This window comes from Hemitrygon akajei, chromosome 1, assembly GCF_048418815.1.
Source record: "Hemitrygon akajei chromosome 1, sHemAka1.3, whole genome shotgun sequence".
NCBI classification, from domain to species: Eukaryota; Metazoa; Chordata; class Chondrichthyes; order Myliobatiformes; family Dasyatidae; genus Hemitrygon; species Hemitrygon akajei.
The window spans coordinates 178,172,423-178,185,013 of NC_133124.1; the positions used below are offsets into that span (position 1 = coordinate 178,172,423).

The 12,591-nt window shown below is 42.4% G+C and overlaps 1 protein-coding gene across 1 annotated transcript in view; it reads left to right on the forward strand.

Moving 5' to 3' along the window:
- The first annotated feature begins 1,767 nt into the window (after positions 1-1,767).
- The window catches only part of LOC140732729 (uncharacterized), a 337,646-nt gene continuing 326,822 nt past the window's right edge, over positions 1,768-12,591 (forward strand). The window contains exons 1-2 of the transcript XR_012100119.1: positions 1,768-1,956; positions 10,976-11,173. The gene's annotated coding sequence lies outside the window, so the exon portion shown is untranslated. The remainder of the gene's footprint in view (positions 1,957-10,975; positions 11,174-12,591) is intronic.

Below are 12,591 nucleotides of genomic sequence, written 5' to 3' on the forward strand. Positions count from 1 at the left end.
TCGAAAAGGCAGAGCTTAATGCTAAGTTTCTTCTGCGAACCCGCTCGGTTTGATCTGATGCAGCATTGTGTCAGTGTCAGTTTATAAAATGTTCACGAATCAGCACCTTACTCCGCAGTCACGCGAATCACGTGACTCAGCACTATATAACCCGACTCGCTTCCGGGTTCGGAAGCAGAAGAGAGCTGGTTCTGCTTCTTACGATTGTTCTTCTCCCGATGGGAGGGAACCCTCTAGTTCCAGCTCGCTGCTCCCTCGTAGCTTTCCCTCCGACCAGTGGGATTTGGATTGAAATCTCCCCACTCTCTCGGCTTCCATGGTCCTGTGGCAAGTGGCAGATTGAAAATCCGCGTTTAACTTATTGGCAGGCTGGAAAGCGCGTATACTCAACTGGCAGGCTGGAAAGCGCGTTTACTCAACTGGCAGGCTGGAAAGCGCGTTTAGTCTAGTGGCAGGCTGAAAAACGCTCTTCCAGCCCGCCACTAGGCTAAACACGCTTTTCCATCCTGCCACCAGGCGAAACGCGCTTTTCCAGCCCGCCACTAGGCGAAACTCGCTTTTCCAGCCTGCCACCAGGCGAAACGCGCTTTTCCAGCCCGCCACTAGACTTAAGGCGCTTTTCCAGCCTGCCACTAGGCGAAACTCGCTTTTCCAGCCTGCCACTAGACTTAAGGCGCTTTTCCAGCCCGCCACCAGGCGAAACGCGCTTTTCCAGCCTGCCACTAGACTTAAGGCGCTTTTCCAGCCCGCCACCAGGCGAAACGCGCTTTTCCAGCCCGCCACTAGGCGAAACTCGCTTTTCCAGCCTGCCACTAGACTTAAGGCGCTTTTCCAGCCACCCACTAGGCTAAACGCGCTTTCCCAGCCGGCCACTGGGCTAATCGCGCTTTTCCAGCCCGCCACCAGGCGAAACTCGCTTTTCCAGCCTGCCACTAGACTTAAGGCGCTTTTCCAGCCACCCACTAGGCTAAACGCGCTTTCCCAGCCGGCCACTGGGCTAATCGCGCTTTTCCAGCCCGCCACTAGGCTGAAAAGTTTACTGGCACCCTGGAAAAGCGCGATTAGCTTAGTGGGACCCTGGAAAAGCGCGGTTAGCCTAGTGGCAGGCTGAAAAGAGAGAGTCAAAAAAGGCAGAAAAAGGGGCATATATGCTGAAGAAACGATCTGGCGATGAGTTGAGGAGGAGCACGAGAAACATGGGGAAACGGGAATTAGGAGAAGAAGAGGAATAAATTGGGGGGTGGGTGGGTGTGGAAGCGGCCGGGATAGTGACAGGTTTAGTCAGGCGGTGATTTTTTACTTAAGCACCTTATAAGCTTGTTTTGTTCTATGTACCGTTTCTCGTCTCGCAACGCAACAGGCAATATATGGCCACATTCCTCTCGCTAGGATCCCGAGTTGCCGCCGACCCCCGTTCCAAATGGCAGTCACTTTCCCTCCTCAGGTTGAAACCCCTATTCCTCCATCACCAACCCAACGCATTCCCGTCCCGGACCCTACATACTTTCCCTTGGCAGTCACGGTCTCCTCCATCTGATCTGATACTCTGAGTGAACACATTCAGCAAAGGAATGATGCTGTGAACTCGAAAAGGGCGAGTTTAATCCCAAGGTTTCTTCTGCGAAACCGCTCGGTTTGATCTGATACAGCATTATGTCAGCGTCAGTTTATAAAATATTGACGAATCAGCACCTTACACCATAGTCACGCGGGTCACGTGACTCAATACCATATAACCCGACTCGCTTCCGGGTTCGGAAGCAGAAGAGAGCTGGTTCTGCTTCATACGACTGTTCTTCTCCCGACGGGAGGGAACCCTCCAGTTCCAGCTCGCTCCTCCCTCCGACCAGTGGGATTTGGATCAAAAGCTGTCCACTTTCTCGGCTATCAGGAACCTGTATCTGAGCGCACAGGTCAGTGAGACGATGCTGTGCACTGGAGGAGGAGGAAGAGCGGGTAAGTTCAGCGCTACCGTGTCCCGAGCTCAGGGAACGCGAACGAGCACGAACCTCTTCGCGGTTTATGTCAATTCCACTTGTTTGTCGTTTCTCCCATCCACCCTCCTGACTATCGACAGAAGTCGACAGACAGCGGAGCCGTCTTCTTACGTAGGAACGTGAGAAGGAGCTGGAGTTGGCCCTCTGGCCCGTCGAGCCTGCTCCGCCATTCAATCAGATCATGTCTGATCTGGACATGAACTCATCTCCTCCTACCTGCCTTTTCCCAATAACCCTTAATCCCCCAAACTATGCAAAAATCCATCCAACCTCATTTTAAGTATATTTACTGAAGAAGCTTCCACTGCTTCATTGGGCAGAGAATTCCACAGATTCACAGGTTTATTAGTTAACAATCAGCTTACAGATCCGGACATTTTAAGTTCGTGCAGTCGGGCCCTTGGGCAGAGATTTTAAAAACTTTGTTTTGGTTTATATCTGCTCTATATTAAAGTTCTCTTTCCTTTCATTTATTACTATGCTTTTTTATTTTTAATTATTAGTTTTAGGAAAGTATTAAAATTTTGTCTTGGTGATTAATTAATATGAAGATTGTATTCTGATTTAATTCTCAAGACCTTGTTTTCTAAAATGGCGTACAAAGGTTTTTTTTACTTAGCCGGTGTCTGGCATTGTTTTGACTATGGGTGATGTTTTTTTCTTTAAAATTATAGTTTATGGCTGCCTATTGGTCAGGTTTCATGGCTTTGGGGGAGGGGTCATTTTTAGTTAAGTTTTTTTCTTTTGGGCTCGTCAATTTCATCGACTTTGCCTCTAACTTCCACCCAGCCCTCAAATTCAATTGGTCGGACACTTCTCTCCCCTATCTCGATCTCTCGGTCTCCATCTCTGGAGACAGACTGTCCACTGACATCTTCTATAAACCCACTGACTCTCATAACTAACTCGACTGTACCTCTTCCCACTCTGCCAAATGTAAAAATGCTATTCCCTATTCCCAGTTTCTCCGTCTCCACGTCTGCTCCCAGGATGAGGCTTTCCATTCCAGGACATCTCAAATGTCCTCTTTCTTTAAGGATCATGGTTTCCCTTCTGCCGTCATCAATGATGCCCTCACCTGCATCTCCTCCATTTCCCGCACTTCGGCCCTCATCCCATCCTCCCGTCACCACAACAGGGACTGTGTTCCCCTTGTCCTCACCTACCACCCCAACAGCCTCCGGATCCAGCATATTATCCTCCACAACTTCCGCCACCTTCAACAGGACCCCACCACTAAGAACATCTTTCCCTCTCTACCCCTCTCCGCTTTTCGCAGGAATTGTTCCCTTCAGGACTGCCTGGTCCGTACGTCCCTTTCCACAAATCTCCCACCTGGTGCTTAACCCTGCAAGCGTAAGTGCTACACCTGTCCCTACACCTCCTCTCTTACCACCATTCAATGCCCTAAACAAGCCTTCCAGGTGAGGCAACACATCATTTGTGAGTCTGTTGGGGAAATCTATTGCATCCGGCGCTCCCAGTGCGGCCTACTCTACATCGGCGAGAACTGACGCAAATTGGGGGACCGCTTAGTCGAACACCTCCGCTTCATCTGCCACAACAGACAAGATCTCCCGGTTGCCACCCACTTCAACTCTGCTTCACATTCCCATTCGGATATGTCCATACGTGGCCTCCTCTACTGCCATGATGAGGCCAAACTCAGGTTGGAGGAGCAACACCTCATATACTGTCTGGGTAGTCTCCAGCCCCTTGGCATGAACATTGAATTCTCCAAACTCCAGTAATTCCCTCCCCCTCCCTTCCCCCATCCCAGTTTCACTCTGCCTCCTCCTCCTCCTATTGCCTATCACCTCCCTCATGATTCTGCCTTCTTCTACTACACAGTGTTTTCACCTTGCATTCCTTCTTTACCTTTCCTGCCTATCTTCTCCCTGTTTCCCCTCCCCCACCCCTTGATCTTTCCTCTGATTGGTTTTTCACCTGGCACCTACCAGCCTTCTCCTTCTCACCTCTCCCCCCACCTTTGTTATAGAACCCCTGCCCTCTCCCTCTTCAGTCCTGATGAGGGGTCTCGGCCCGAAACATTGACTGTTCATTTCCACGGATGCTGCCCGACCTGCTGAGTTCCTCCAGCATTTTGTATGTGTTGCTTTGACCCCAGCATCTGCAGAGTATTTTGTGTTTTCTTTTGGGCTGCCTTGAAACTACACAAATGTCTGTATTGTCGTAACTTCCGGTTCCTCTTAAACTTTTTTCCTCTTCCTGGTTCATGAATTTCCTATCCAACTTGGTTAACCCTTTACATACCATATGGAAAATGGATAATATTATTAACTTTGTTTCATGGAACACGAATGGTTTGAATCATCCAATTAAACGGAAGAAGATTTTCATAGATTGAATGCTCAGATTATTTTTGTGCAGGAGGCTCATGTGAGGAAGGAAGATAATCAGCGTTTTTTTAAGATTTTGGAAGGGTCAACAGTTTCACTCAAACTCATCCACCAAAGTGAAAGGTGTTTCCATTTTTATAGACCCTTCAATCTCATTCGTTCGTCATGACACAATCTCAGATCCTTATGGTAGATTTATATTAATTACTGGTTTACTCTATAACCAAAAAGTAGTTTTGGTTAATGTTTATGCAGCAAATATGGACTATCCTGAATTTCTTAAGCAGCTATTTATTACTCTTCCTAATTTAAATGAATATAGATTAATAATGGGCGGAGACTTTAATTGCTGTTTGAATCTTATGTTGGATTGGTCTGCGCCCAATCAGGTACTTCGAAACAAATCTGCTACCTTTATTAATTCCTTTTTAGTTGACTCGGGAATTTTAGAAATTTGGAGGGTTTTTACATCCTAATGAAAAAGAGTTCTCTTTCTTTTCTCATGTTTATCATAATTACTCTAGAATTGATTATTTCTTTATTGATTCTCGTTTAGTTTCATCTGTTACTACCTGTGTGTATGATGCAATTGTCATTTCTGATCATTCCTCTTTGAAATTATCAATTAAATTTAATGATGTGACTTTTAGTACTAGACAATGGCGGTTCAATTCTATCTTGCTTCAAGATTCAAATTTTGTTAATTTCGTTAAAGAACAAATTACATTTTTCTTTTCATCTAATTCAACAGAAGAAATTTCCGGTGGGATATTATGGGATACCTCTAAAGCATTTATCCATGGACAAATTATTTCATATTCTGCTGGATTGAAAAAACGAATTAATAGTGAGATATGTACATTGGTTGATAAGATTAAAGAAATTGATAAATAATATTCTATTGCTCCAAATTTGGAGCTTTACAGAGAGAGTTGAACTTCAGATGCAACATAGCTTGTTATTAACAATCCGATTGAAAACCAATTACTTAAATCTAAGAGTCAATTTTATATACATGGTGATAAATTGAATAAATTATTAGCTAACCAATTGAAAGCTGCTTTGGTGGAATGACAGATTAATAAAGTTCATAGACGGGACGGTACTTTGTCGGTTAACCATGATGAAATTAATAAATCTTTTCAAGAATTTTATACTAATTTATACCAATCAGAATTCTGGATGATCCTACTATAATGCATGATTTTTTTAAAGGAAATTAAATATTCCAAAATTACCAGTTTATGAATGTTTTGCATTAGATACACCCATTACTGAAGAGGAAATAAAGAAGACAATTTTTTCAATAAATTCTGGTAAAGCACCTGGCCCAGATGGATATACAGCTGAAATTTAAAAAAACTTTTTGTGATTTACTCTCTCCCTGGTTATGCAGAATGTTTAAAGATGCTTTATTAGTAGGTAAATTACCACAATCCTTTTATGAAGCATTTATTTCTTTAATTCCTAAAAAAGATAAAGACCTCACTGAATGTGCATCATACTGGCCTATATCTTTGTTGAATGTGGTTCTAAAATCTTTTCCAAAATATTAGCAATTAGATTAGAGAAGGTATTGCCTCAAATTATTTCTGAGGATCAGACAAGATTTATTAAAAATCGTTAATCACATTTTTAACATTAGGAGGTTAATGAACATTGTCATCTAATCTAACACTACGTCATCTAATACTTCAAAATGTGTTATTTCACTTGACGCCGAGAAGGTGTTTGATAGATGTGAATGGGATTATTTATTTAATATACTTGAGAAATTTAATTTTAGTTCATCTTGGATTCAAATGTTATACCCTTGGCTGCTGTATTAACCAATAATCAGAGATCACCTTTCTTTTGGGCTTTTTCAAGGTACCAGACAGGGCTGTCCTTTTAGCCCTTTACTATTTGATATCCTTGGAGCCCTTGGCAATTGCTATTCGTGATTTACCTGATATATTTGGCATTATGCAGGGGAATGGGACGCATAAAATATCACTATATGCAGATGACCTGTTATATATTTCTAACTCCGAGAAATCCATTCCTGCAGTAATAACACTACTTGCTCAGTTTAGTAGCTTTTCTGGTTGTAAATTGAATCTTGATAAGAGTGTGCTTTTTCTATTAAATATGCAAGTTCCAATTTATAGACAATCACCATGTCGATTGGTTACTGATTATTTTACTTTCTTGGGGGTTAAAATTACTAAGAAGTATAAGGATCTACTTAAAGTTAATTTTTGTTACCCTTAATTGATCATGTTAAACAACTGTTTACTAAATGGTCCCCAACGTCCTTATCTTTGATTGGTAGAATTAATATGATTAAGATGTTTATTTTACCTAAATTTCTGTATCTATTTCAAGCGGTATCAACTTTTATTCTCAAATCTTTTTTTGATATTATTTATTCTAAAATTTCCTCATATATATGGCAGTATAGAAATCCTAGCTTAAGTAAGAAATATTTACAGAAATCAAAAAAGAAAGGCGGTTGGGCTTTGCCAAGTCTTAGATTTTATTATTGGGCAATTAATATTTGATATTTAACGTTTTGGACACGAGCTGGATAAAACTCAATCCCCAAGATGGATGAACCTTGAGCGGGAGTCTGTACAGGGGTTTTCATTAGCTTCTATTCTAGGAGCTGCGCTTCCCTTTGCAATTACTAAATTGAATAAACAAATGGTAAATCCAATAGTTAAACATACAATACAAATATGGTTTCAATTTCGTAAATTTTTTGGATTGAATAAATTTATCCTGTCAATTCCTATTATAACTAACTTTTTTTTCTAACCATCTACAATTGATCAAGCTTTTGTTTTAAGGCAAACAAAAGGAATAACAAGTTTTCATGATTTATTCATGGATGATTGCTTTATGTCTTTTGAACAGTTGTCTAATAAATATAATTTGCCTAGATCACATTTTTTTCAGATATTTACAGATGAGAAACTTTCTGAATACTACTTTACCTACCTTTTTGATAACACATCAAATCGAAGTTATGGAAATTTTTTTAGGTTTAAACCCTTATCAGAAGAGTTTCCCCCATCCCCGTCTCCCCCATCTGATTACGAAAATACATCTAGATACATCAAAATTAAGAATGAATGGGAAAGAGAACTTCAAATATCTTTATCTGCAGAGAAATGGGAGAACATTCTTAAACTAGTTAATACTTCTTCAATGTGTGCCAGACACGCTTTGATACAATTTAAGGTGGTTCATAGGGCTCATATGTCCAAGGATAAGTTAGCTTGTTTTTACTGTCATATAAATCCTGTTTGTGATGGATGCAATTCTGAAGTAGCTTCCTTGACACATATGTTTTGGTCTTGTCCTTTTTTAGGAAAATATTGGAAAGATTTCTTTGATATTATTTCAGTAGTTCTGCCTGTTGATTCACAACCTCATCCGATTACTGCAATCTTTGGACTACCAGTGATAGATTCCAGTCATTTATCCTCATCAGCTTGTCATTTAAATGCTTTTGTGACATTTATAGCCAGAAGATCCATTTTATTTAAATGGAAAGATTGCAATCCCCCTGCCACATTTCAATGGATTTCCCAAACGATAGCATGTCTAAATTTGGAAAAAATTAGGAGTGGTACTCTAGACCCTTCGGTTAAATTTGAAGAAACTTGGAAGCCATTTATTCAATATTTTCATATGATGAAAGTTGACCCTTTCTGAATCTTTTTTCTTAGTAATTTTTTTTCTTGTCTAGAGGAGCGGAGTCAACGACAAATTATAATTTTAACCGATGAAATATGGCAGCCCAATCTTTTTTTTTCAGTTTAGTTTTTCTTAGTTTAGGGTTTTTTTCTCTTTATAAATATTGTTTTCATGGTTAATTACTAAGAGATTTGGAGGTTCAACTCCATTTGTTACTTGAAATATGTTTTTATATGTTAACTGTTATTAATGTAATCCTGATCTCTAAGTACCATTATCAATATTGTTATGTTTACTAATTTGAAATTTAATAAAAAGATTGGAAAAGAAAAAAAAATTAAGAGGTAGCTTCCAATGCTTCAATGGGCAGAGAATTCCACAGATTCACCACTATCTGGGAAAAGCAGTTCCTCGTCATCTCCATCCTGAATCTACTCCCCCAAATCTTGAGGTTATGTCCCCTGGATCTAGTCTCACCTATCAGTGGAAACAACTTTCCTGCCCCTATCTTATCTACACATTGCATAATTTTATAAATTTCTTTAAAATTTCCTCTCATTCTTCAGAGTTCCAGTCAGTACATACCCAAGCGACTCAATCTCTCCTCATGGTCTAATCCCCTTATCTCTAGAATCAGCCTGGTGTGCACCACCTCCAAAGCCAGTCCATCCTTCCTCAAGTAAGGAGACCAGAACTGCATGCAGTTCTCCAGGTGCGGCCTCACCAGTACGCTGTACAGTTGCAGCGTAGCCTTGTTGCTCTTAAATTCAGTCCCTCTAGCAATGAGGAGCAACATCCCATTTGCTTTCTTGATAGCTTGCCGCACCTGCAAACCAACCTTTTGTGATTCATGCACAATCACTCCCTCGTCCCTGTGCACAGTAACATGCTGTAATTTTTCCTTATTTAAATAATAACGTGCTCTTCCATTTTTCCTTCCCAAGCATTTACACATTTACCAACATTGTATTCCATCTGTGAGACCCTTGCCCACTCACTTAACCTATCTATATCTCTCTGCAGACTCTCTGTATCTTCGGCACAATTTGCTCTTCCACTCAATTTAGCATCATCAGCAAACTTAGATAAACTATACTCGGTCCCCTCTTCCAGATCTGACACCAGATCCGCTCCCGTTCCCTGGACATAGGATCTGTACACCTCACCCACTCACACACACATTCCTGTTCCACTATTGGGAGTACCTTCAGGAGGAGCTGCCTGGAGAAGGCAATATCCATCATCAAAGATCCCCACCATTTGGGCCGTGCAATCTTCTCGCAGCTCCCGCCATTCAGGAGGTACTGCAAGTCCCACATGACCAGATTCAAGAGCAGTGACTTCCCTTCAACCATTCGGTTATTGGACAAACCACCGTGACACTGATCACTACTGCAGTACAGCAACACTGTGACCATTGTGCACTATCATCGACTTGTCTCTGATTGCACAAGCACTGATCAGCAAACTGAATGGGTCCAGGAACTGAGTGGGTCCAGCAGCAATCGGTCTCATGGGGGAGGGGGGCATCAGGTGGTGGGAAGGAAAAGGAATTGTGGACCTTTTGTGCCCAAGAAGAGCAGTGTGAGATGCCTCAGTGACTATCATCCAGTAGCATTTACATCTACGGTGACGATGTGCTTTGTGAAGTTGGTTATGACTGGAATGAACTCCTGCCTCAGCAAGGACCTGGACCCACTGCAATATGCCTCTTGCCACAATAGGTCTACGGCAGACATGGCCTTATTGGCTCTCCACACGGCTGTGGATCACCTGGACAATACAGTATCTAAGCCAGGGTGTTGTTTATTGACTATAGCTCAGTGTTTAACACCATCATCTCTACAGTCCTGACTGAAAAGCTACAGAACCTGGGCCTCTGTACCTCCCTCTGCAACTGGATCCTCGTCTTCCGAACGGGAAGACTACAGTCTGTTCAGATTGATTATCAGTGAGGTGGAGATACTATTTCCAATGCTGATGCACCACAGGGATGTGTGCTTAGCCCACTGCTCTACTCTCTCTACACCCATGATGTGAGGCTAGGCACAGCTCAGATTCATCTATAAATTTGCTGATGATCCAACCATTGTTGGCCGAATCTCGGATGGTGACGAGAGTGTACAGGAGTGAGATATAGGAGTTAGTTGAGTGGTGTTGCAGTAACAACCTTGCACTCAACATCAGCAAGACCAAAGAGCTGATTCAGAAAGGATAAGACGAGGGAACACAGACCAGTCCTCAGTGGGATCAGAAGTGGAGAGAGTGAGCAATTTCAGGTTCCTGAGTGATATTATCTGAGGGATAACCGGGTGCCAACATATCGATGGAACTGTAAAGAAGGCAAGACAGTGTCTGTATTTCATTCGGAGTTTGAGGAGATTTGGTCTGTCACCTAAAGCACTCGCAAATGTCTACGGACGTTCCGTGGAGAGCATTCAGACTGGTCGCATCACCGTCTGGTCTGGAGGGGGGTGGGCTGGAGTGCCATTGCACAGGATGGAAGTGAGCTGCAGAGAGTTGTAAAGTTGGTCATGGACACCATCCTTTGTAATATCCAATACATCTTCAAGCAGCGGTGACTGAAAAAGGTTTGTGTCCACCGTTAAGGACCCCCACCACCCAGGACATGCCCTCTTCTCACTGTTACCGTCAGGAAGGAGGTCCAGAAGACTGAAGTCACACACTCAGTGATTCAGGAACAGCTTCTTCCCCTCTGCCATCGGATTTCTGAACTTAGATTGAACCCACGAACACTACAAAACTACTTTTTAAATTTGTTTTTGTACTAGTTATTTAATTTAACTGTTTAATGTCTATATATACACTTAGTGTAATTCAATTCTTTTCTATAAGTTGTTTTGCATTGTACTGTAAAGTTAACAAATTGCATGCCACATGCCGTTGATATGAAACCTGGTTCTGTTTCTACAGATGCACAGAGGGCATCCTAAACGCTGAATCACTGCATCCGGCCTACCCACCTTCAAGATGCTGGAAAAGGGCCAATAACATCATGAAGGATCTGACGCACCATGCTCACGGACTGCTTGTCCCACTCCCATCAGGGAGGAGGCTACACAAATCCACGCCAGGACCACCAGACTCAAAAACAGTTACTTTCCCCAAGAAGTAAGATCAACACATTCAGCTGTGGAAGTTTCAGTAAGGCAAGGTTTAAAGGCAACGATAGCCTGGGTCGGTTGTAGCCAAGCGAGATTCCAGAAACTTGCAGTATCATATTCCAGCAGTCCGATATCCACTCTTGCCTCTCAAGGAGAAGGTGGGAGGATGGGATTGAGAGATATCACTCCTGACTGAAAGGAGCAGTGGTCTCAATGGGCTGAACGGCCTCATTTTGCTCCTACATCCTCTAGAAGTTCCATACAGATCCTAGCCAGAGGCTCAGCAATCTCTTCCCTCACCTCGTGGAGCAGCCTGGGGAATATTCCATCAGGCCCCGGGGACTTGTCCGTCCTAATGTATTTTAACAACTCCAACACCTCCTCTCTCTTAATATCAGACGGACATACAGACAGACATACTTTATTGATCCCGAGGGAAATTGGGTTTCGTTACAGCCACACCACCAAGAATAGTGAAGAAATATAGCAATATAAAACCATAAATAATTAAATAATAATAAGTTAATCATGCCAAGTGGAAAAAATAAGTCCAGGACCCGCCTATTGGCTCAGGGTGACACTCTGAGGGAGGAGTTGTAAAGTTATGCTCCAGAACATCAACCTCACTCATATTGTCCTCACGGTCATCAAGTTCCCTCTCAGTGGTGAATACCGAAGAGAAGTATTCATTGAGGACCTCACTCACTTCCACAGCCTCCAGGCACATCTTCCCACCTTTATCTCTAATCGGTCCTACTTTCACTCCTGTCATCCTTTTGTTCTATATATTCTGTCTTCAAAATTGACCTTCCAAAATGAACCACTTCACATTTATCTGGGTTGAACTCCATCTGTCACTTCTCAACCCAGTTCTGCATCCTATCGATGTCTCACTGTGACCTCTGACAGCCCTCCATACTGTCCACAACACTCCCAAACTTTGTGTCATCAGCAAACGTACTAACCCACCCCTCCACTTCCTCATCCAGGTCATTTATAAAATTCACGAGGAGGAGGGGTGCCAGAACAGATCCCTGAGGCACACCGCTGGTCACTGAACTCCACGCAGAGTACGAGCTATCTATAGCCAAACTTTGCCTTCTGTGGGCAAGCCAATTCTGCATCCACAAAGCAAGGTCTCTTTGGATCCCATGCCTCCTTACTTTCTGAATGAGCCTTGCATGGGGAACCTTATCAAATGTCTTGGTGAAATCCATATACAGTGGCATGCAAAAGTTTGGGCACCGCTGGTCAAAATTTCTGTTACTGTGAATAGCTAAGTGAGTAAAAGATTTCCAAATGCCATAAGTTATAGGTGACATATTTCTTTCATATTTTAAGCAAGATTACTTTATTTCCATCTTTTACAGTTTCAAAATAACAAAAAAAGAAAAGGGCCCGAAGCAAAAGTTTGGGCACCCTGCA